This window comes from Petaurus breviceps, unplaced genomic scaffold (genome assembly GCF_028583685.1).
Source record: "Petaurus breviceps papuanus isolate PSGF00001 unplaced genomic scaffold, PetGlider_PUasm1.0 139, whole genome shotgun sequence".
In the NCBI taxonomy this organism is placed as follows: Eukaryota; Metazoa; Chordata; class Mammalia; order Diprotodontia; family Petauridae; genus Petaurus; species Petaurus breviceps.
Window position 1 is genome coordinate 5,242,123 of NW_027185697.1, and position 25,534 is coordinate 5,267,656.

Here is a 25,534-nt window from a genome sequence, read left to right on the forward strand (position 1 = left end):
CTGCTGTCTGAATAAATGTTTTGCTTCTATCTTCTACATGGAGAGTCTGTTATATTTTGTGATTCAAAACTATGTTGCATATTCATAGTTACTGTTGGTGCTGTGAATATTGCCTTGGAGATACTCTATCTATATAGCTATGTCTGTCTGTCTCTCTGTTTATCTATCTACCTTTCTATCTATTCATATGCATGTGTATAAGTGTGTAAACGTATGTATATATGTGTAAATATATTTGAAAATATGTGTATAAACATTTCTCATCATTCAAGTAGATTGTACATATGTGCTTGCTTATTATAAATATGTATATGCAAACATATATACACACAGACATGTAGGTATTTATGTGTATAGCTTTACAGGGGATATTTCTATTACTAAGAATTTTCACTTTTATGGACCACTCTTGAAAGAACTGAACTAAATGGCCTAAGGTCTTTTCCAGTTCCAACTTATGATTCTTTGAATCCTTTTCCCAATAATTTCAGATTAACAAGAAATTACCATATCCAATGGATCCTTACCATATTTGATATATAGACAATCATTTCTATTGAGCCTACTTAAGAAAGATGAAGAGGAGACAAAAGAAAATGATGATGGTGGTGATTGAGATGATTACATTATAAGATGCATAAATTTTAGTCACTTATATGAATTATCTCACACTTCAAACAATACTGAACATTAGCTTGTGGAATTATTATTGATTTATTGTTGTTAACAATTGGGAAAATGGAACTTGGGAAAATTGCATTTTGCATAAAGTTAGCAAGATCCTAAGTGGTCAAAGTGGGAGAGAAGCTCAACATCATTGGATTGCAATATAGAGCTCTTTCTTTTCAAGCCTGTTCCCTTCCAGGAGGCAGTAATACTAATCTCACTAAAAAAAAATAATCTCACTACAAAAAAAATGTCTATTGCACAAGTCAGTTTGGCATGCATCCCAAATGAATTATCTTGAAGTTCTAGTACCAAACACATATAGGTACATGTATACACAAATACACACACATACATACACATATCGATACACAAATATGTGTGTATGTATAAAATACATGAAACAAGGTTACACTATTTTTGAAATGCTGTTAAATGGCTGTGAATCATGGAACAATAGTCACAAAAGAATTGAAGTTGAGGTTAACTGCAATGGCACTAAAGTGTTATATATGCTATTATAGAGGAGCAATTGGTGAGATATTACAAATTTGAAGCTACATACAGGGAATGGAATATATAAAAGTATATAGATCAATGGATAGAGCTATATCAGCCTTAATAACTTAGTGTTTTACATTAGGCAGGTCTATTAAGCTCCCTGTGCCTCAGTTAACTCAATCGTAAAATAGGGATTATAACAGCACATACTTTACTGGGTTATTTTGAGCATATAATGTGTTATCTGTAAAACATTTAGCACAATGCCTCATTCTGGTGCATAGTAGGTGCTGTATAAATGCATATTCTCTTTCCCCTTCCCAACTGCATAATTATGAATAGGATTATAGTTTTAATCACAATAGGATCATAGATTAAAGGTAATTTAGAATTCATCTAGGTCTAGTCCTTTATTTTACAGAGAAAGAAACTGAGGCCTAGAGGAGTTAAGTAGTATGTTGAGATTAAGACAGTTAGGAAGTGTCTGAGGCAGAATCCAAACCAAAGCCTTCCTGCCTTGAATTCCATTTTTCTATCCACTAACACATTGCCCTGCTCCTGTCTCAGACTGCTGCAGAGCACTGCAGTCACAGATATGAGCCAAATGGGCCCACCACAAATACTGCTACATAGTCATGCACACAGTAGTCCAATATCAGTACTTCTTTCAAGACAGTTGAATCATCAAATCCACCCCCCCACACACAAGTTTTTCATTTCTAGCTTCTTGACCAGTTCAGCTGTTCTGAATTTTATACTAATATATATGTATATATATATATATGCATACACACATATGTATATATGTATGTATATATACATATCCATGTATGTGTGTATATGTATATGTATGTATTAACTGTGGTGAGAGTCAGGAGGTGAAAGGAATTGCCCAGAATAACACAAGTGGAAAGTGGCCAAGTAAGAAAGATTCTATGTCTTCCTGCCTCCAAGTCTAGAACTAAGTGATACACCCCACTGACTCTCACACATTTTCTAATCCTTTAAGCTTGGGAATCCCCCAAGGCCAACCTATTCTCCTCCATCCCTTTCAAGTACTTTTTTGCCTCTCTGAATTTGCTTATGATGTTTCTCAACCTGTAATTCCTGCCTAATTCTTCTCTTCCTGTTGATTCTTAAACCAGCCCTGAAAGCTCTACATATTTCTACCAATGAGTCCCCCACTCCCACCCCAACTTTGCAAAGGTCAATAATGGCCACTCTTGCCTCTGATCTCAGATTTGGTTTACACTTGTAAAAAATGTATGAATTCTTCATTATTTTCCCTTCAAAATCAAATATAGATCCTGCAGAAATGGAAATATGTCAGTGCATTTCAGGGAACATGGCAAAAGCTTTGTGATGCTATCAGTGTAGTATATCTACTACTATATGTAAATATAGTAGTGAATTGGCAGAAGCACCAATTCAAATTGGCAACTTGTTCCAGTTAGGAATCTGGAAACTGAAAGATTAAAGAGAATTGGTCACAATTGCCCAGTCAATATGTTTACAATAATGAAACCGTAGTTTCTGACTCCAAGGAAGGCCTTTTATTCAGCACTCTATTCTCTATCTGGTAAGAGGGAAATCACAAGCATTGACAGAACTAGATAAAATAAATAGGGAAAGGAAAATGGGTAAAATTATGATTAATAAGTGGGAAAATTGTTACGCGGGGTCCAGGAATCACAAAGCTATGTTCTGACATTATTATACCCAGAGCAATTACCATAAACTGAATCTAGAATAAGTAGGGGGAGAATCTAATTTTATGTGTGACAGAAGGATGGGAGAACTTGAAACAATGACTTAAACATGGTGATGTTTAGTAAACATTGGGAGAAAGATTTTAGGTATAGAAAAAGAGGATCTCATCCCTACTTGACCTCTTATAGCTTTCTTTAAGGAATTAATCTTGCTAACTAGATTATAAGATAAGTTTTTTTTCTGTTGCATCATGAATGTGAATTGTTATTGTGGTTCATTTGTGTATTACTTTTTGTGAGTCCCATTGAGGGGGGTTTTGGGGAAAGATTCTGGAGTGGTTTGCCATTTCCTTCTCCACCTCACTTTACAGATGAGGAAACTGAGACAAAAAGGGCCAAGTACTTACCCAGGGTCACAAAACTTATAAGTGTCTGAGGCTGGATTTGGACTTGTGAAGATGACTCTCCTTGATTCCAAGCACAGTACTCTGTCCACTGTACCACCTAGCTTCCCAGGAATGTGTATAATTCCCTTTAAATTTGATCTGGGATCATTCATCATGTGTCCTCACACTCTTTTGGGTCCTAATGAATCAAATTGTGTAGAAGCCTAGGCAGAAGAGACAAAAGGGGAAGAATATTGTCAAGAATCAAGATTTTGATAAACCTATGTCTTAAGATAAAAACAATCTAGACATGTTAGGTAATAGAGAAATGTTCATTATTGCCCGTTAAACAATTTGGAGATAAACTCATGCACTGGGAACAGCTGACATCCCTTTTTATGTTACCCAGAATGACTAACTTTTATAATTTCTGTTTTAGGTTTGGGCTGTGGTGTCCAGAAACTGACTAGGCAAACTGGAGTCAGTAAAAATGAGAAATAAATAGTCTCCTCCCCACCACTACCGCCCCCTAATCAACAATAAAAGGCTTCCTTCTAATTTCTTTGAAGAACAGTTTAAATGTACTCTTTACTTGGCACAACCATTGGGCACTGTGGTCTTTAAAATCATTGACTCAAATAATAAAGATTGTTTAGAGAAAAGAACTTGGCAGAAAGTCAATATGTACCAAACTATTGTTCTTCCCTAATAATCCAGCCTCTTGCTGAGTAGCTCTCTAAGCCCACTTTAAAATTTACATAATAGGGAAAATGACAAGGATTCTGCAAAAGATAGAAAATTTACCTTCAGCAGAGTGAAATGAAATTCCAAGCCCCAAAGCAAAATTGTGTAAGGTACCAACTTAGAAGTCTTCTGTTTGGTTTCCTTGAGTTTCTTTATATTCAATTCATTCTGTAGATCTAAAAATCTTCCTAAAACATTACTTTAGTCAGACCACGCCTGACTTAAATACCTCGAAGTACTCCCTGCAGTTTATTTGTATCCTTTTCAAAATCTTCTCCTTTCAGTAGTATCTATCCACTACTCCATGGCACTTTTCAAACCCTGTCTCCTAAAATTATTGATTTACACTGTGCACTCCAATTTGCAGTCTTTTCAATATGTTCATTCCCAGCTCCATACCTTCACTCATGCCCATTCCTCTGCCTAGAAGTCTTTACTTTATTCTTCTTTTCTCTTTATATAAATTCTATTCACCATTCAAACTCTGTTTAAAAAAATAATCATTTTGTTATAGTAGAAGTTTTGCTATATTTCAAGGAAGAAGATTTGGGTTTGAATTGTAGCTTGGCAGCTTAATACCTATATGACCTCTGTTCAGTTGTCATTTGGTCATTCAGTTTTGTCCAACTCTTCATGTCCCCATGGACCATAGCTCACCAGGCCCTTCTATTCTCCAGTCCCTCTCAAAATCTTTCCAAGTTCATGCTATTATTTCCATGATACTATCCCTCCATCTCATTCTTTATCATGCCCTTGTCCTTTTGCCTTCAATCTTTCCCAACATCAAGGTATCTTACAATGAGTCCTGTCTTTCTTTATGTGGTCAAAGTAGCTTCAGTATTTGACCTCCCAGTGAATCAATTCAGCAAACATATTAAATGTCTACAGTGTGTCAGATAATATAGTAGATGCTGGAGATAAAAAATGGAAACGATTCTTTCCTCAAGAAATTGACATGCTGGATAGAGTATGCTTGCCTTGGAGTTGAGAAGAACTAAATTTGAATCCTGCTTGACGAGACCTTGAGTTTCCAAGATGTTGAAGCAAGGAAAAGACCCTTCCATATATGGTGGGCAATCAATACCAAGGGAGGACACATGCAAAGAATAAGAAATAATTTGACTGACATATAAAGTATGAGATGACTAACAGTAAACCAATCTGGGAAAGGATCTTGTAATAAGATTATGAAAGATTTAGATGCCAAAGATCAGGAGGAGCACATTTTTGGTTGTATAGGCAATAGAGAACCACTGGGGTTTTGGAGTAGAGGAGTGACATTGCAAGACATGAACCAAGATGAAACAAACTTTCAGTCCTGTAGATCATGGTCTGAAGGTGGGAGAGACTGAAAACAGGGAAATCAATTAGATCACGTAAAAAAAATGATGTAATGAAGTAACGATAGCTTGGCTAAGTTAATCTCTGTGAATGTAAAGTTTTAGACTCCAGAAACAGTAAAGTAACATTGACGTTGTACAGACAGAATCAGAGAAGTACCCTGAAACTTTTTCCTTCTCTGTAAAAGAAGGTAATTGCTTGAAATAGAAGGTAATTGTTAAAAAGAAGGTAGTTGTTTTAAATAGACTTCTAGGGTCCCTCTGTATTCTATATTATGTAGCCCCCCTTTTAACATCCATCTTTTATTGGGTTATTGAATACATTTTCTCTTGTGATTTAGCAATCTACAATTTGACTTGAGGGATGTTTCAAATCATACGTAATTTAATCTAAGATAATATAAACTTATATAAACTATATAATGTTATCATATAAATATTATATATTAATATATATTGAAACAGCAACAGAATGGATAGAAGATTTAAATGTATGATAGATAATATTTCTTTATATAATACAAATTATTATTTTACACATAATGTATTATATATATGGTCATATAACATATAATTTATAGTAGTATGAGTGACATATAATATGTGTATTCAAATACACTATCCTTTCACTTTCCCATACTGCACTTTTTTTTAAAAGCAATTGGGGTTAAGTAACTTGCTCAAGGTTATACGGGCAGTTATTTCTGGGTGTGGTGCTAGGTATCTGAGCCCAGTTTAGATCTCTAAGTCAAACTGACATTGGGGCCGGTGCTCTTACTTGGTGTGCTACCTGGCCACCCTACCATACTGTACATTTATAGGCAATTATTTCTCTTCTATAAATTCAACAGAACAGTAGTACTTGGGGCAGTTAGGTGCCACAGTGGACAGAGTACTGGTCCTGGAGTCATGTGGACCTGAGTTTAAATCTGGTTAGAGTCCTGTGAACATTGAATCTGAAGGTCACCCAAACCTTTGACACAAGTTTGCCTAAGAAGGGACTTAATTGAGAAAAAATAAAATGTTATGTTTAACCAAAAAAATGTTTATTGACGTCATAGGATTCAGGAACTGATGATATCTAGACTGTCCTGATCACCCCTTTGCTTTATGCCATAGTTAGATGTACAATAACTTGCAGTAATGTTCCACACATTGATATGTTTTCCAGATGGACACATAGCAAAGGGGATACATATCTATACATAACCAGAAAGTCTCCCAGGTAACCAGACACCTGGCTCTTTAGAGTTTTGCTCTGATGAAAACTCATCTGAAAGATTTTGAGGAAATGGCATTTGTGATCCCACAGTAATGAAGGCTTACAGTTATTTATGGTTTTTAGTTAGCACCAGAATATAAAGAAAGAATAGGACATTTCCTGGCACTGATAATTGGTGAAAAACTTACGTGTAGGAAATTACCTCTTAGGAAAGAAGGGTATGTGGGTAGAGTTAGTATGCTCAGAATGGAGTGACTCATAGAGAAGAAAAGCAATAGAAGTTTAAACTAATTGTGTAGATGCTTAGACAATGTGAGTGTATGTGTGTGCGTGTGTGTGTGTGTCTGTTCAGATGTAGTTATCCAAGCACTCTAAAGCTGTGTCAGGTGAAGATACCCAAAAGTTTTATGCGTGTTTCATGTTCAGATTTTTCTCCCTTGGAAAAATCTAAATTTAGGGGATGGTGAGAATGTAAGAATTAAACATAATGGAAATCTAGATGCTTTGGACCTCTTTGTTCACCTGGTAAAACAGAATGTGAAGGATGGTCCAAATGTTTCAGTATGTCTAGAATTTGGAGATGGTGATGGAATTTCTAACATATAATGTAATAATAATGTTAACAACAAAAAGCAACAGCAACAATAATAACTAATGCATAGAGTGCTTTAAACTTGCAAGGCACTACACCAAAATGTTGCATTTGCTTCTCACAACAACATTAGGTATGAGTTATTACTATCTCCAGAGGCAGGTAGGTGGCTTATGAATAGGGCCCTGGGCCTTGAGTCAGGAATACCAGCTCAAAATCTGACCTTAGGCAATTATTAGCTGTGTGACCCTGGGCAAGTAACTTAATTTCTGTTTGCTTTTAATCCACTGAAGAAGGAAATGGCAAACCACTCTAGTATCTTCGCGTAGAAAACCTCATGGAAAGCTTTGCCATGTTATGGTCCACATGGTCAATAAGACTGAGATACAACTGAATCATTGAACAATAACAGCTACTACCCCACTTCTACAGATGAGAAGACAAAGGGAGATGAAGGTTAAATGATTTCTTTTTTTTTAAAGCAATTGGGGTTAAGTAACTTGCTCAAGGTTACACTGCCAGTTATTTCTGGGTGTGGTGCTGAGTGTCTGAGCCCGGGATTTGATCTCCAGGTTATCCCAACACTGGAGCTGGTGCTGTTACTCACTGAGCCACCTGGCCATCCCCAAGGTTAAATGATTTCAAGGATCATATGGCTAGCAAATGAATGATCTCAGTTTTTTCTGAATCCAGGTCTACTGCTAATTCTCAGGTCCAAATAGTCTCTAAATGAAGGAAAGTTATTAAAAAGTCAATGTCCAGGGACAGGGTGTGACCACATAGTACAAACACACATATACACACATACATAGACACACCACATACTCAGTTCTACAGCTAGACTAAAAGGGGCCGTTTCAGATCATCCAAGACACCAGGAGCCTCCCTGCTTTTATAATGGGCATGTATACACCTACAGAGTGCTAGAGAGGGCAGTACCTTTCTTGGGATTTTTGCCACAATAACTTCCTTTCCTACTCTTATAGCTCAACTGCCCCTCCTTCCTGGTATCAGTAACATGGAGACCAAATGATGAACACGTGGCAGGGAATGATGGGTGATAGAAAGGTTGACAAGGTTGTTTTTTTCTCTAATGTCTCCCCGTAAAAGGCATCATTTCCAATGACAGTGACTATACACCTCCACCATTAAATATATTTAAGACTATACTTAGTAGCTTTTGGCACAGTAAAAAAGTCATTTAAAAAGGCACTCCTATTTACTCTTTATAGTCTGCCCCAAATAATATCAATACATGCTGAAATATGGTGAAGAAAGTACAGTTTGTCTAATCCAAAAAAAGGAAATGGTTCACCTTTGGAAATGGTTTTCATAGATCATTGGTTGTAAACCTTTTCTTACCTCTGATTTTTTCTTTTTTTTGCCTGCAGATTTTGCATCAATCTCACTCATAATTCCCAGTGTCAAACCAATCTCTGGCAATCTCCCATAACTCTGTTGTTTTTCCACATTTCTCTGGGTAAAGGTTATGATTTTACTGCCACAAAAATATTTATGGATTTCTTCCTCAAGCAGGGATACCATGGAAACATACACATACATGTCAAAACTAAAGGCAGAGTACTATGAAGAAATTTAATCTGCACAATAAGAAGGGAAAATTCAATGAAACAAAGTATCTGACCAAAGCAACTTTTATATAATTCAAATGACCAATTTAATACTTCTGTCAGGAGTTTGCCAGATGGCAGATCAGAGATCCCTCTAACTGGAAGAAAACTGACAGATATTCTAATCTAATCATTCCATTTTAGAAAAATAAAAATGACCCAGAAATAAAAAGGCTTGAGCAGCTAGAAAGTAATATCTAACACAACAACACACATCTAGGTTTGGACCAAAGATCAACATTGTCTTCTTCCCTGGTCAGACCTATCTTAAATATTGTGGTAAGTTTGATGCCCCAATTTTTTGAGGGGTATGCTATTAAAAAGCAGGAGTATGTTTAAGAAAGGATGTCCAACTTGAGGAGACCAAAGGCCATGCCACATTGAGAGAATCATTTAAAGACGCGAGAGTATAAAGCGTATATAAAAATGATATTTCACTATTTGAAGGACTATGTTTTGAAGAGGGATTTGATTGTCTCTGTGTCCAGAGGGAAGAATGAGGAGAAAGAGACCAAAGTTACCCAGAGGTAGATTTGGGTTCAGTACAAATAAACATAAAAGAAAATATGAGAAAAATACACACACACATGGAAACAAAAATTTCAACAGGCTTCTTAATCAATAGAGTCATGAAAAAGTGGAAGGAGATGCCTCGGAATATATGCATGTGAAGAGTGAGTGACCAGTTCTTGGGGGATGCTGCAGTGTGTATTAAGCTCTCACCCTACTGTTATTTTTATTGCACAAATGCATTTTTTAAACAATGCATTTCTATATCTGCCCCAATCATCGCTATAGAAACCACATCTATATCGTCATACATTCAGGCTCACACCAATATACATCTAAAATCTGTGTATCAGTCTCTTATAAAACATATATCTATCTGTGATATACTGCAACACGCATAAATATAAATGAACCCAAATGTATGTGAATATAAATTAAATATCATATAATGCGACATATGGTAGAGTATAAAATTGGTATATTAAATGTATTTATGCATACATGTATATAGATAAGATATGTCTATGGTGTTTTGTGGAGGTAGCTAGGTAACTCAGTGGATAGAGTGCTGGGTCTGGAATCAGGAAGACTTGAGTGCAAATCCAGCTTTACACACTCACTTGATAGTTGTATGACCCTGTTCAAGTCACTTAGCCTCCATTTGCTTAAATTCCCTGGTGAAGGAAATGGTAAACCTCTTCAGTATATTTGCCAAGAAAACCTCATACACAGTATGGTCCACAGACCAATGAAGAGTCGAATATAACTGAACAAGAACATTTTGTTCTATAACGTGTTTGCTATAAAATGCAGTGAATACAACGCAACCAGAAGAAATCAGAAGCCTGGCAGGGATATGTGCCTTCCCCACGATAACTCATAACTCAGGTCCCTGACTCTCCAACACAAACCTCTTCCCAGTGTCTTGGAGGATTTAGAGAAAAGTAGCATGAATTACTGAACAGAGAGATAGACAACCTAGATTCAAATCCCACCTAAGGCACATATTGGGTGTGTGCTTTACAGAAATCTGTGAGACTTTAAGTTACTAATACCACCACCACTAGTAACACTACTACTACTCCTACTACTAATACTAACTACTATTACTACTACTGCTATTGCTGCTTCTGATACTGCTACGACTACTACTAATTAGCTAGCTAGCTAACTTTTGTATATCATTTAGATGTTTACAAAGCACTTTAAAATATTATTTAACTTAATGTTCTCAACCATGAAAGTGGATGCTGCTATTATAATCCTTAGTTTGCAAATGGGGAAATGGAGGCAATGAGAAGTAAAATGAGTTATCTGGGGTCACAAGGATAGTATATATATATACATATATACATATATATATATGTGTATATATATATGTATGTATATGCAACAGGATTTTGATTCAGTTCTTCTTGAATGCATGTCCAGCACTCAATCTACTGTGTCAAGATCTTGCTGACCTGCATTCATACAAGGTCCTAATCCAGTGAAATAATAGATCCTGTCATTATCAACTCTCTCTATATATTTACTTCAATGCCTGTAATTATTTTTTGTTTTGTTTTTTTTTTTCATTTGGTGTTCAGTCATTTCAGTCGTCTGAGTCCTTGTGACCTAAGTTTTGGAGTTTTCTTGGCAAAGATACTAGAGTGGTTGGCCACTTCCTTCTCCAGCTCCCATTACAGATGAGGAAACTGAGGCAAACAGGTTTAAGTGCCTTGCCCAAAGAAACAGAGTAAGTGACTGAGACTGAATTTGAATTGAGATCCTCCTGACTCTAAGGTTAGAACTCCCTCAAATATAGGACCTAGCAACCCTCCTGTAATTAAATATTAGTTGTTGTTTTTTGTTGTTGTTGTTTTATTTTGGCTTTTAAACTTGTTTGAAAGAAAACATGTAGTTTTGTTGCTATTGTTGTTAAAATAGTTTTCATGTATAGTAATAAACTGAGAAATACATGATAACAATGATAACTACTGTCATATGTATAAATCTATACACCACACACACATAAACATATATATATATGCATACATAAAGAAACAGATACACAGACAGAGATAGTAAAACATAAGTGAGAAAAAGATATAGACAGATGCAGAGGAGAGACAGAGAGAGAGAGAGATGAAGAAAGAAATTTGGACAAAGAAAACAGAGAGACAGAGAGAAATAAAGGGAGAGGGAAATAGACAGAATGAGAGCCCAGAAACAAAAAGAGTGACAGAGAGAGGCAGAGAAAACATGAGGGAATTTGGTTCCTTATACAGGGGATACTAAACTGGAGGGATCAGTAAAGGCATTATATAGAAGTTGCTAGTAGAGTTGAGTTTTTTTTTTAAGCAATTGGGGTTAAGTAACTTGCTCAAGGTTACATGGCCAGTTATTTTGTGTGGGTGCCAAGTATCTGAGGCTGGAACCGATCCCTAGGCTCCCAATGCCAGGGCCGGAGCTCTTACTGTGCCACCTGGCTGCCCTTAGAGTTGAGTTTTAAAAGAAATTGGCCATACAGTTTTGCTCTCTTTTACCTTTCAGAAAAGATAGATGAGGCGGGAGTGTATCCTATGCATAAGGGACAACCTTTGCCAAGCCATGGAGATTGGAGATCAAATGTTTTGTGTACAGTATAGAAAGAAGGCTGCTCTGTCCGAACATTAGCATACATGAGCTGGAATGATGCATACTCCCACTAGAAAGGTAAATGAAACCTCATTATTAATGGGTTCAAATGTCAAAAAGAGGAGTCTGTATTTAATCCAAATTTAACAGATAATCATTGGTATTTATTGATTTGAAAAGTGAAATGAGTAGAGCTGTGGTTTAGGAAAACCACTTTGGCAATTGCATTTTCCACTTCCCAGCCTTCAGCTCAGCAAAGTTAATGAGAAAGGGACAAGTGACAAATGCTGGTGAAGCTGTGGGTAAACATCTGTTACAATTAAATCGTTGTTGGTGGAGCTGTGAACTGTTTTATCCATTTTGCAAAACAATTTGGAACTATACCACCAAATCACCTAAATTATACTTAACTCTTTGATAGAGCAATGAAAGTACTAGATCTGCATCCCCAAAGAAATGATAGAAAAAAGGAAAAGGACTCATGCGTGCCTAAATATTTATACCAACTCTATTTATAATAGGAAAGAATTGGAAAATGATGAAGTGTCTGGTTATTAGAGGAAGGGTTTAATAAATTATGGTATATAAATGTAATGAAATAGCGGATTGCTCTGTAAGAAATTGTGAAGGAGATCATTTTAGAGAAACTTCAGCAATACTCATATAAACGAACTTGGAGTGAAGTGCAAAGAACCAGGAGAATAATACAATAAGAAAATTGTGAAGAAAATCAGCTCTGAAAAATTGAGCTAATATGATCAACAAAGTTATCAACCCTAATTCCAGAGGACTCATGATGAAACAGGCTACCCACTTTGTGATAGAGAGGTGCTGGTATGGTTATTAATTTTGGACATAGACAACGAGGGAATGTTTTGCTTACCCATATTTGTAAGAAATATTTTGCTTTTCTTAGTTTGTCACTTGGGGTCTGGAGGAGGTGGGAAGAAGAGGAGACAGATCTTTGTTAGGAAAAATAAGTTTTCAAGAAAAGAAAAGAGCTTTGGCAGTTGTGCGGAAGATGGATTGGAAAGGTTAGAGCCTTGAGTGAAGAAGATCAATTTGAAAGCTGTCACAATATCCAAGGTAATAGATGATGAGAACCTGAAATACTTTGGTTGACCCATGCTAGAGAAGGTGACATATGAGTTACTGCAGAAGTAGAATTTACAAGGCTTATCAACTAGTTGGATATGAGACATCAGTTGAGAGTGATGAATCAAGGATAACAATGAGGTTGTGAACTTCAGCAACTGGGTGATTTTTGTTGACCTGAAAAGAAATATGAAGTTCATAAGGATAGATAGGTCCTTTTTTCTAGTCTTTTCTTTTCCTTTCTCTTTTTTTCTTTTCTGTTTTCTTTTCTCTTACTTTCCTTTTCTTTTTTGCCTTTTTCATTTCTTTATTATTTTTCCTTCTTTTTTTCTTCTTTCCTTCCTTCCCTTCTTTTCTTTTTTCTTTCTTTCTTTCCTTCCAATCTCTGTCTCTCTCTCTGTCTTTGTCTCTCTGTCTCTGTCTCTGTGTCTCTGTCTCTCCCTCTCTCCCATTCTTTTTGGATGGAGATAATGAGTTCTGTTTTTAACATACTGAGATTAAGTTGCTTACAGGATATCACATCTTAAATCGTTGTTGGTGGAGCTGTGAACTGTTTTGTCCATTTTGCAAAACAATTTGGAACTATACCACCAAATCACCTAAATTGTACTTAACTCTTTGATAGAGCAATGAAAGTACTAGATCTGCATCCCCAAAGAAATGATAGAAAAAAAAGGAAAAGGACTCATGCATGCCTAAATATTTATAGCAACTCTATTTATAATAGCAAAGAATTGGAAAATGATGAAGTGTCTGGTCATTAGAGGAAGGGTTTAATGAATTGTGGTATATAAATGTAATGAAATAGCTGATTGCTCTGTAAGAAATTGTGAAGGAGATCATTTTAGAGAAACTTCAGTGATACTCATATAAACTGATTATATAAGACAGAATCTCAGTAAAGGTAAGTGATGAATCTTTAGACCTGGTAGTCATATTTGTAGGGACAATAATTGGAATGAAACGAAGCAGTGAGATATATAAGAATGTAGAGGGAGAAGATATAAGTGACCATGACAGATCATTTTGTTTCATCCCCAAGGAAAGAAGTTAGCCTAGAGAATTCTCCAGCAATTGCAATTAAGAAGGAATAGTCACACAAACACCTGGAGATAAAGAAGACAATGGTGTTATGAAAACCCATAACAGAGAATATCCAAGAGAAAATGCTTGTAAACCAACAAATTTAGGTCATGGGGAAACAAGAATGAGAACTGAGAAAAGGCAATCAATTTGTCAATTAGATAATTGATGACTGGAGAGACCAGTTGCAGTTAAGCTTTAAGGCTAGAAACCATATTGCATAAAGTTAAAAAATCAATGAGAGGAGAAGTGGTAGCAATGAATACAGGGAAATCTATTTTTTTTCCTTTTCACTAGGATTTAGTATATAAAAGGGAGGAGAAATTGAATGCTTTCTTACAGCCCTTTCTTGGTTGAGGTACCCCAAAGAAGGGTGCTTAGCTGAAGAGATCAGTGTCCCCACTCTGAGGAGGAAGAAAGGAGGAGAGAGATAGATGTTCCATGGCTCCCTGAAGATCAATCTCATAACTTGGAAGGATACTCAGTGGTCATGATGATGATTCTTTGTTGGAAGAAGAACAAGAAAAAGAAGAAGAGGAAAGTGGCTGTAAGGGTTATGGGATTTAAAGATCTCCCATGCCCCATGGATGTGCTGACATAGCAGAGCAAGAGAAAGCGGAAAGCGAGAAAAAGTGAAACCTGAGCTAACGGTCCTGCGGTTGGCGGTTGGCGGAGGTTGTGGTTCTGGTTGCGGTTGCCTTTTTTTTTTTTTAGTTAGGACCCCTGCTGAGCACTGCCAGGGGCTGGAGCTGCTGGGAGCAGGACTTTCTGCTAAGGACTCCTGCTGAGGACTGCCAGGGGCCGGAGCTGCTGGGAGCGTGCTTCCAGGACGCTGGGTGGTTGCTGTGAGTGGGGAGAGGAGGACCTTTGCCTGAGGTAGCCTGTTCTGTTTTAAAGGCTTGAGAATGTGGGTGCTTTCTACTTTATCTACCTGTGCCAATATCATAACTACTCTGATTGCTTTCACTTTCTGGTTTTGGGACTCAGTCTTTTGGTATCTTAATAAATTTTCTAGTTTATTTCCCCAAATGGCAAACCTGATGTATTTTGTGATGGATAATTATATCAGCATATTTGTAATCTCTATAGGCATTGTGAATATGGCATTGCTGATACAGTGGCTGAGGGAATGAAGGCCTTTTTGGAATATCCCTAAGCAGGGAATCAATACTGACTTGTTGCCTAGATTAAGGTTATGAGAGGGAATTGAACATGGGGTGCATAATCTTTGTTCTTCTAGGAAATTCTGACTTGGGATCTAGGCTTGAGTTCTGATTATATGACAGCCAACTGAGATGTTTTCAAGAATGGGTTTCACCTAGATATATTTTTCTAGGTAACTTGGAAGCATTTACTAGATAGGAATGGGTTGAATAGTGGAATGAGAGAGGGGATGGTTTTAGGTGTAATATGCCATAGGATATATGAAGGGAAAAGATGGTGCTCTCAAGTTTGCAAAGGAGTTTACATATATTATCTTATTTAGATGGTATCACACTCATATCATTCATTGCTATCACAGCAATATCACTTCATTCAAAGTTAAGAGCCAAGAATTTCAGACCTCCCCTCCTCCACCTGTATCATATTAGGTTGTTGAATAGTGGCATTTACTGAAACCTACCATGTTTTCACTCTTTTTTAAATGTGGAGTGAGAAAAACTCAGAAGTCATCTAATCTAGCCAGGACCTGAATAGGAATCTCTTCTACTACATCCACCAACAAATGTTAATCGAGTCATGTCCTGAATATCTTCAGCAAAATCCAACTCATTAGCAACTGAGAGAATTGATTCCTGAACAGATGAATCCTTCTACATTAGAGGTCTTCAGCTACCTGAAGACAATTATGATACTCCTTCTAGCACTGCAACTAAATCTTTTCTTCAATAGGATAAATATCCTTATTTCCCTAAACTAATTCTCACATAAGATCACAGTGCAGAAACTTCTAGGACCACTACCCCAATTCAAACTCACTTGGGTAGGTTAGAATCTTCAGAGGGATGATTGCTATTTAGTATTAAATTGACTACAATTTATTATCTAAATTTTGAGGGTTTACATCTCTAGTCCTGTTTCTCAAGGGTCCCCAGTGGTGTGCTTCTCTTTTTTCATCTGCTACTTGAATGAATTAGGTTTTAGAAAACCAATGCATTGATAGAATGGTTTAAGATATTTGCCCTCCTTAGCCCAATATATGAGTCATACTTTATGATAAGTACATACAAGTGCACAAGGAGACAAGGCACAAACAATATACTTTGGTAATCTGTTAAACTTTCAGGATACATGTGTGTCAATATGCTGAATCAAGACTCCTTCTACTTTATGTCCTACAAGACCTTGCTTTAGGACATAAAAATATTTTATTTCCTCTTGTGTAAGGGGTCATGGTCCTGGAACCTGCCTCTCTCCTTCAATAACTCTATTTCCAGCTTTGTTTTTATCCACAGTGTGTCATTCTACTCCTGAGTAATTGTGTTATGTTCTATTGATCCATCCCCTTCTATCCTATGGCATTGTCTATTATTGGAATGGTCTGTTTGATAGCATATTCAGAGGAGGCAGAAAATGAGAAAAAGAAAGTATCTCCATTGCTCAGACTTTATTCCTTCTTGTTGACTTGCTTCCAAATCAACTATCAAAATGGCAGTCCTCCACCCCTACAATTAATCTCATCCACTACTTGAGTTCTGGATTCTGAATTGACTTGTTATTTTAGATGCTGTCCAAATCATGACTTGATACTCTCAATTAATCTACAGGATGTTTCTCTTGTGACATCATTTGCCTTTATCCAATGAACAAAAGTTACACTTCAGGATAATATTTCAGGGAAATTCCTTAAAGCTTTAACTACAACTGTTGATGGATCGACTCATTCTGTTGAGATATCTAAGACATCTTCAGATTTATTCAGTCATTTTTCAGTTATATCTGACTCTTCACGAACCCATTTGGTATTTCTTTGGTGAAAATACTGGTGTGGTTTGCTATTTGTTACCCAGCTCATTTTACAGAGGGGAAAACTGAGGTAAACAGATTTAAGTGAATTAACTAAGGTCACACAACTTGTAAGAGGCTAGGGCTAGATTTGAACTCAAACTGCAGGCCTGACAGGCCTGCACTGCACCATCTAAGATCATATATTTAGAGCTTTATAGCATGTTAGAGAGAGGTCATCTAGTCCCAATATTTCTTTGATAGATGAGATATTGTGTTCCACTGAGGTTAAGTGATTTGTTCCAGGTCACATGGCCAATATGAAGAGGCAAAACTGAGAATTATATCCATGCCTTATAACTTCAAATTTAGTGTTCTTTCCATTGTTCTGCTTTCTCCCATTGACATCATCTAAATTCTCTCATCAGTGTAAGACTATAAAACCTTACTGATTTTGTCCCTGAGACTCTGCTAAAGGCAGAGAGCTAAAATATGTTATCACTTAAAGTACCCTCAATATTTTGCAGCTGATTCTGTTATTATATCCATTCTACTCACTAAACATTACATTCCCAAGACTGTTTCAACTGCCCACCTCACCTTTCATTCCTGTTTATCCTTCCAATTCTAATGATAGTTTCCTAATTTATTCTGAGAGAAAATTAAGAAAATTTGGATCTTGCTTTATCTTTTTTTATAGCAATTGGGGTTAAGTAACTTGCTCAAGGTTACATGGCCAGGTGTTTCTGGGTGGATGCTAACTGTTTGAGCCTGGGTTCAATCCCCAAGGTCATCCCGACACTGGGGCCAGTGCTCTTACTCAATGTGCTACCTGCCCGCCCCGTTCTTGCTTTATCTTGAGAATCATTTTTATCCTTCCTGAAGCTGGGAAAAATAGAGACTGACCCAAACCAGGAAATTACACTGTATGCTGTCTCTGGCCCCATGCTTTATATTTTATAGTAGCATCCCTTTTGCCTCTAGAGAAATTGCCCATACCAATATTTACTCCAAGTGTCAGAGATGCTATCTGGATTGAAATAATCATTCATGAAGGGCTTTGATCTCCTGAACAGAAAAATGCTTTATATAAAGATTCTCACATCAAAAGCCCTTTCATGTTTGCTGTTGAATGACTGGGTTTTTTCAGAACTGTAGTCAATTTTGTCTTTAAAAGTATTTCAGAGCATAATCATATGGGTCGGAAATCCATTCTTTCCTTAGGATTCTGCATGGAAACCTAGCTCTAAAATTCTTCTGCTATATTATAAATATATATTTTTTTAAGAAATGAAATTGTTTTGATTTTTTTTTCTAGTATCAAATATTGCCCCTTCATAAGATCAGAGGATTTAGAGATTGGAGGGACTGCTGAAGTCATTTCATCTGAAGCAGCCTGTTCAGACTAGGTAACCGCCCAAAAATGGGGCCAAGGGATGACTCATTTAGGCAGAAACAAATAGAGTGACTGATAAATCCACATATCTATTTCTTAAACACCAAAGGTTCTGAATTAACCTCATGAGCACCTTTTTCTGCTTTATTCACTGTGGAAGTATTTGAAAGTATATAGTCACAGATGGAAAGGGAACAAAATGCCTACATCCTCCTGAGCTTAAAACATTGGTCCAAGGACCAATGTACAGGAGCCATTGAGAATATTTGCTCATCCTCATTTACATGATTAACCCCAGGATTAAATCCATTTGTTGTATGGCATGTTCCAAATCAAGATAAAAAAGATAACATGGCCTTGAGACTATGTCACAGACTGGAATATGTCTGTGATTTTTGTTTCAAAAAGAATGAATTATAGCTACATAAGATCCCTATAAGGATGATCTTTTTACTCTTCCTTAAATCTAATGTTGGAAATTTAAAGCCTCAGGTTTTCATTTTGCAGATAAATAAATAGAAGCCTCAGGAAGGTAGCTGACTTATCTAAGGTCACATAAGCAATACATATAACAGACACAATTTTTCTGATTAAAAGAACAACAAGAACAAACCCCCACAAAATCATTTTTTAAAAGACAAATGGATTTTTCTGGACTTAAATCAGTGACAGATGTTTTGCACAATACTAGGTATCCAAGCAAAAGCAAGAGTTAAGTATTTGTCTGCCAAAGGGTGACCAGAATGGTAGTGATGGGATATGAGGCCATGACATACAAAGCTCAGTAGATAAAATTTGAGACATTATATTGAAAAACAAAGTCATACAGGAGATATCCTGTGCTAATTATGTACAAGTATTTGAAAATATGTCATATGAAAGTAGGATTAGATACTTTGATCACACAGGGCAAAATTAGGAACCAAGTTGGGGGTGCTGTAGTGAGGTAGATTTTTGAAATGAACAACCCTGCATTATAGAGAATCTATTCAAATTTAAACAAAGGATAGATTACTTCTTTTGCAGAATAATAGAGGGAATAATCATTGAACGAGATTTTTTTTTTCTGTCTGATGCAATAAACATTCATAGTGGATGTGACTAGCAATGTCAAGAAGGGAAAAACAGCAAACAGTTCTTGCCCTCAAGGAGATTGTGGTCTACTGAAATATTCAAAATCCAAATTAAATTCTCTTAAAATGATTCATTAAAATTTTATTATATTCCAGATGTCCTATTAGGTGTTATAGTTATGAAAAAAAAATAACAAAATAATCTCTGACCTCAAGATATTTTGATTGCACTGGGACAAAATATAGATAGATATAGTTATGTATAGATATTAAAATATCTATATTTATATATACACATATATATTACAAGGTGTCATATAAACATATGTATATATACATATAAGCAAATATTTTATAATAGAATATATTGTGGTATATAATGTATGTGAATGGATATAATGTGTTATAGAATGTATTTGAAGTTATATAGATAATATATTACATATCTATAGCTGTACCTATATATGCATATATGTGTAGTATCTGCATGAAAATAATAAGTTTGAAAGACAGAAAACAATAACACTAAAGGGGATTGTGCAGATAATAAAAGTAAAATAATTTTGGGAATTCTAAAGTCCTAATAAATTTGATTAATTTACTCTGACATTTTGGGTTTCTAGTATTCCAAATCCAATGGTTGGGTCACTGAGTATACACCATTATATCCATTCATATCATTGAGGCCTTGCCTGAAATGCTCTTCCTCCTCACTACCTTTCCTTAAAGCCTTAGCTAAGCATTGCACACTATGTGAATCATTTTCTGATCCAACTCAGCTACTACTGTGCCATATGCCTATACTCCTTGGCATTCATTTTGTATGGATCATAATATGATTACATATGTTAATGTTGCATTTTCCATTAGATTTTAAATCCATTTATGGAAGAAGGACTTTGTTACTTTTGTCTTTGTATCTCCAGATCATTATCTAGAATATGCTAAAGTCCTGATAAATGGTGATTTATTGATCCTCATTGGCATGATTTATACACCTATTCATAGAATTTGAGATGCCACCCATCTAATCAACCCTCTTTATGGTTCTCAGACACAATCAGTTCTTCATGAAGGTATAAAACAATAACTTTTGAGTTATTTTGTGGACCTCAAAAATACTTTAAAAAAATCAGACTTTTTATGCTGGCATGAGATCTACTCTCCTCCATTAGGTTCTTTTTTTTTTTAATTAATCTCAGTGAAGAGACTAAATTTGCTTTAAAAAATGGAAATGTGGTTTGGGAATTTGCATATTATTTAGCCATTAATACTACATGTGGATATTTCTAAGAATTGAGGATATCATTAAGGTATTCATATCCTTCCCCAGTGCAGATTAAAATTTATCCATGGCTTCTTATCCTGTTCCATTGTACCAATGATCTTACCCTCCAATGACTGTTTAATTGGTTGCTTGGTTGGTTGATTTTTGTCCTTCATTCTCGAAGAGCACAAAAAATACACCATTATGCTAGTCAAGTTTCAACTTGTCTGGCTGTAGCTGATCAGACCAATATGAACTTGGCATGCTTTACCACAGGTCAGACACAAATAGTCTGGATGAACATTAGGGGTGGATATTCTGAATTTGTGCATCCTGTGCTTCCTTTCAGTTGTTTCAGTTCTGCTTTGCTGATAGAGCATGGCACCTTCTCTGATGTGGGCACACCATGCTGAGAATTCCTGTGCCAGTGCCTCCCATGTCACAAATCAGTTCTAAAGTTCTTGAGAGGCCTTGAAAATGTCCTTGTATCAGTTCTTTTGCCCGCCATGTGAATACTTGCCTTGTGTGAGTTGTCCAAAAAAGTCTTTTTGGGAAGTATACCTTTTACATTCGAAGAACATGGCCAGTCAATTGGAGTTACGCTCTCTGAAGTAAAGTTTCATTGCTTGACAGTTTAGTTCAAGTAAGGACCTCAGTGTCTGGTACCTTATCCTGCCAGGTGATCTTCAGAATCTTCCTAAGACAATTCAAATGGAACTGACTCAGTTTTCTGGCATGGTGCTAGTAGACTGTCTAGGTTTCACAATATAACAATGAGGTCAGCATAATGGCTTGGTAGGCATTGTGTCTAGTGGTCAGTCTGATACTTCTATTCTCCCATACTCTCCTTCAGAGCCTCCCAACACTGAAGTAGCTCTGGCAATGCATGTGTCAACTTCATTTCAATGTATACGCACCTGAAAAGTATACTACCAAGTTAAGTGAATTTATCCACAACATCCAAAACTTCCCCATCTGCAGTAACTGATGCTTTTGTGTATAGATGATGCAGAGGTGAGTGATGAAGCACCTGAGTTTTCTTGGTTTTAATTGTTAGGCCAAAGTTAGCACCAGCAGTAGAGAATCGATCCATACTTGGTTGCATCTCATCTTTAGAAGCTACAATGGGGGGGGGGGGGGGCGTGAGGTGGCGGGGAGCCGAGATGGTGGAGTAGAAGCACAACCTTCCAGGACCTCTAGCTTCCACCCTCCCCAATCCACGGAAAAAGGGGACTCTAAACAAGCTTTGGAGCTGCAGAACCCACAAAATGACACAGAGAAGCTAACCTCCCGCTGAGGACAGCCCAGAAGGCTGGCAGGAATCTAGCACAGTGCTCTGGGAGCTGAGCCCAGCCCCATGCCGAGGCTTTAGCCCCAGGGCGAGCCTGACCAGCCACCAGCCAGAGGGACTCCAGATCAGCAGCAGCTGTGGCCCTTTCCAGAATTATCAACATATATACACAAAGGACAAAGTGAGAGGTCAGTGCAGTCTGGTCTTTGGGACCAGTAAGTGGGAGTGCTTTGCTTTTACCCCCAGGGCGAAAATCCACTGAGACTCCAGCACAGCCAGACAGCACCACTTGATGACTTCAGCTCCTGGCCTGCAGAGTGTAGGGGGACCAAGCACCAGTCTGAGGGGTAATTGTTCTTGCTTTAACCTGCTTGGATCTGGATTGCAGTCTAGGGTGGAGGTCCTGGGGTGTATGTCCAGCTTGCCAGAGAGTGTGGAGACCTCAGAGAGGGAACCCATCTAATACCTCCGGCAGCTGAGAAAACCCCAGCGTTTGGAACAAAAGCTCCCCTGTCTGGTGGCCAAGTCCTACTGTGGCAAAAAGCCCAAAAGTCAAGTAATTGAGTGGCTAAATGAGCAGGCAAAGGAAACAAAGCAGACAGAAGATTCCAACAATACACTCCTATTTTGGGGACAAAAAGGAGCAAATCATGGAAGAGGAGGAAAACAGTGAAGTCAGAACTCCTACACCAAAAGCTTCAAAGGAAAATACAAGCTGGTTACAGGCCATAGAGGACCTTAAGAAAGATTTTGAAAACCAAATAAGAGAAGTGGAGGAAAAATTGGGAAGAGAAATGAGAACAATGCAAGAAAATTTTGAAATGAGAGTCAACCCCCTGACTGAGGAAAATCATACCTTAAAAAACAGACTGACTCAAATGGCAAAAGAGGCTCAAAAAGGCAATGAGGAGAAAAATGCTTTAGAAAGCCGAATTTGCCAGATGGAAAAGAGAATCTCAAAACTCAATGAGGAGAATCATTGCTTCAGAATTACATTGGAGCAAATAGAAGTTAATGACTTTATGAGAAATCAAGATGCTGTTAAACAGATGCAAACAAATGAAAGAATAGAAGGCCATGTGAAATATCTCATGGGAAAAACCACTGACCTAGAAAATAGATCCAGGGAAGATAATTTAAAAATTATTGGACTGCCTGAAAGCCATGAGAAAAGTAAGAAGCTAGAAATCATCTTCCAGGAAGTTCTCAAAGAAAACTGCCCAGATGTTTTAGTACCAGAGGGCAAAATAGAGTTTGAAAGAATCCACCAATCACCTCCTGAAAAACATCCAAAAAAGTAAACTCATAGGGATATTATAGCCAGGTTCCGAAATTCCCTGATTAAGGAGAGAATATTACAAGAAATCCAGGAAGAAACAATTTAAATATTGTGGAAACACAATCAGGATAACCCAGGATCTGGCAGCTTCCACACTGAGGGATCGAAGGGCTTGGTATATGATATTCCAGGGGGGCAAAGGAGCTGGGATTAAAACCAAGAGTCACCTACCCAGCAAAACTGAGTATCATGTTTCAGGGGGAAATATGGTCAATCAGTGGAATAGGGGATTTTCAAGCATTCTTGCTGAAAAAAAAACAGAGTTTAAAAGAAAATTGGACATTCAGATACAAGAAGAAAGAGAAGCATGAGAAGGTAAACAGGGAAAAAGAATTATAAGGAACTTATCAAAGTTGAACTATTAACATTCCTACATTGGAAAGCAATAATTGTAACTTATGAAATTTTCTCAGTAGTTGAAGGGATTAGAAGTATATATATGAGGGTATATGGGCATATGAATACATATGTGAATGTGTGTATATATGTTTAGAGGTATACATAGATAGAGGGCACAGGTCCAATTTAACAGGAAGGAACGATACTTAAAAGATGAAATTAAGAGGTGAGAGGAGATGAGGAGAGATAGATTGGGGTAACTATCTCATACAGAAGAGGCAAGGGAAAATGTTTACAATGGAGGGGAGGAATAGAAAGGCAAAAGGGAATGGGTCAACCTTATTCCCATTGAATTTAGCTAGAGGAGGGAGTGAAATACACACTAAATAGGGGATCTCACCCTCCAGGAGAATGGGGGGGAGGAGATGTGAGGGAGGATGATAGAAGGGAGGGAAGGCTGGGGGAGAGGGAGGTTGGAAGCACTCACTTTTGAAAATACACAGGATCAAAGTGGAGAGTAGAGCGGGTGAGAGGTTGGATGGGAGGGTGGGAAATGTAATCAGTCTTCTACAATGTATCTACTATGTTATTGTTTTGCATTAGCCACACACGTGCAACCTATACTATACTGCATGTCTTCCCAGTAGGGGTGGGTGATGGGGAAGGAGGGGAATGAATCTGGAATTGAAAGTTTTGAAATCAAATATTCAAATATGTATATATATATATATGTATGTGTGTGTATACCATTATTAATACCATCTTACATGTAATTGGGAAATGAGATGTGCAGGCACTGAGGCATAGAGATCCACTGGAAAAGTGGAAAGGGGCATGGAGAATATGTGGAAGAGAGCAGATTGGAGGAGGGGATATCCTGTGGGACTTCTATTTTGGGGCGGTGGGTGGGGGAGAAATGGGGAGAAAATTTGTAATTCAAAATCTGGTGGAAAGAGATGATGTAAATCAGAGTTAATAAAGCATTAAAAAAAGAAAAAAAGAAAAAAATTGGAAATCAATGGGATGCTCATCAATTGGGGAATGGCTAAACAAATTGTGGTATATGATTTAATGGATATTATTGTGTTGTAAGAAATGACAGGTGGGATGGTTTCAGAGAAACCTGGAAAGACCTATATGAACTGATACAAAATGAAGTGAACAGAACCAGGAGAACATTATATACAGTCATAGCAATCAATTGTATGATGTGCAACTGAGAATGACCTTAGTTGTACTCAGCAATACAATGATCCAAGACAATTCTGAAGGATTTAGGATGAAAAATGTTGTCTGCCTCCTGAGAGAGAACTGATGGGGTCTGAATGCAGATTAAAGAATACTAATTTTCAAAAAAAATAAAAAGAAGCTGCATTGAGTGCACCATCATCTGAAAAAAGCATATCATGCACTAACACTTGCTTTAGTCTTCGCTTGTAGCCTTGTCAAATTCGAGGAATTACCATGATTGCCATTGCTGACCTTGATCCTGTGTTCATACTCATTGAAAGCATATGACAACATGGCTGAAAACATCATGCTAAAAAGAATGGGAGTGAGCACAGAGAGTAATTCCATTCCATTGATGACTGGAAAGGAATGAGAGCATTGTCTGTTTTATAGAACCCAGGAAAGCATGCCATCATGAGATTATGTATGGTGTTTTTGAATTTCTTCAGGCAACCACATTTTGACATAATTTTCCATAAGCCCCCATGATTAATAGTATCAAAGGCCTTGGTCAGATCTACAAACACTGTGCACAGACCTCTGTTCCACTCCTGG

At 37.1% G+C, this 25,534-nt stretch overlaps 1 long non-coding RNA gene across 1 annotated transcript in view; it reads right to left on the bottom strand.

Moving 5' to 3' along the window:
* Window positions 1–3,260: 3,260 nt before the first annotated feature.
* The window catches only part of LOC138145993 (uncharacterized), an 85,690-nt gene continuing 63,416 nt past the window's right edge, over window positions 3,261–25,534 (bottom strand). The window contains exon 3 of the long non-coding RNA XR_011164357.1: window positions 3,261–3,486. This is a non-coding gene — a long non-coding RNA (uncharacterized lncRNA). The remainder of the gene's footprint in view (window positions 3,487–25,534) is intronic.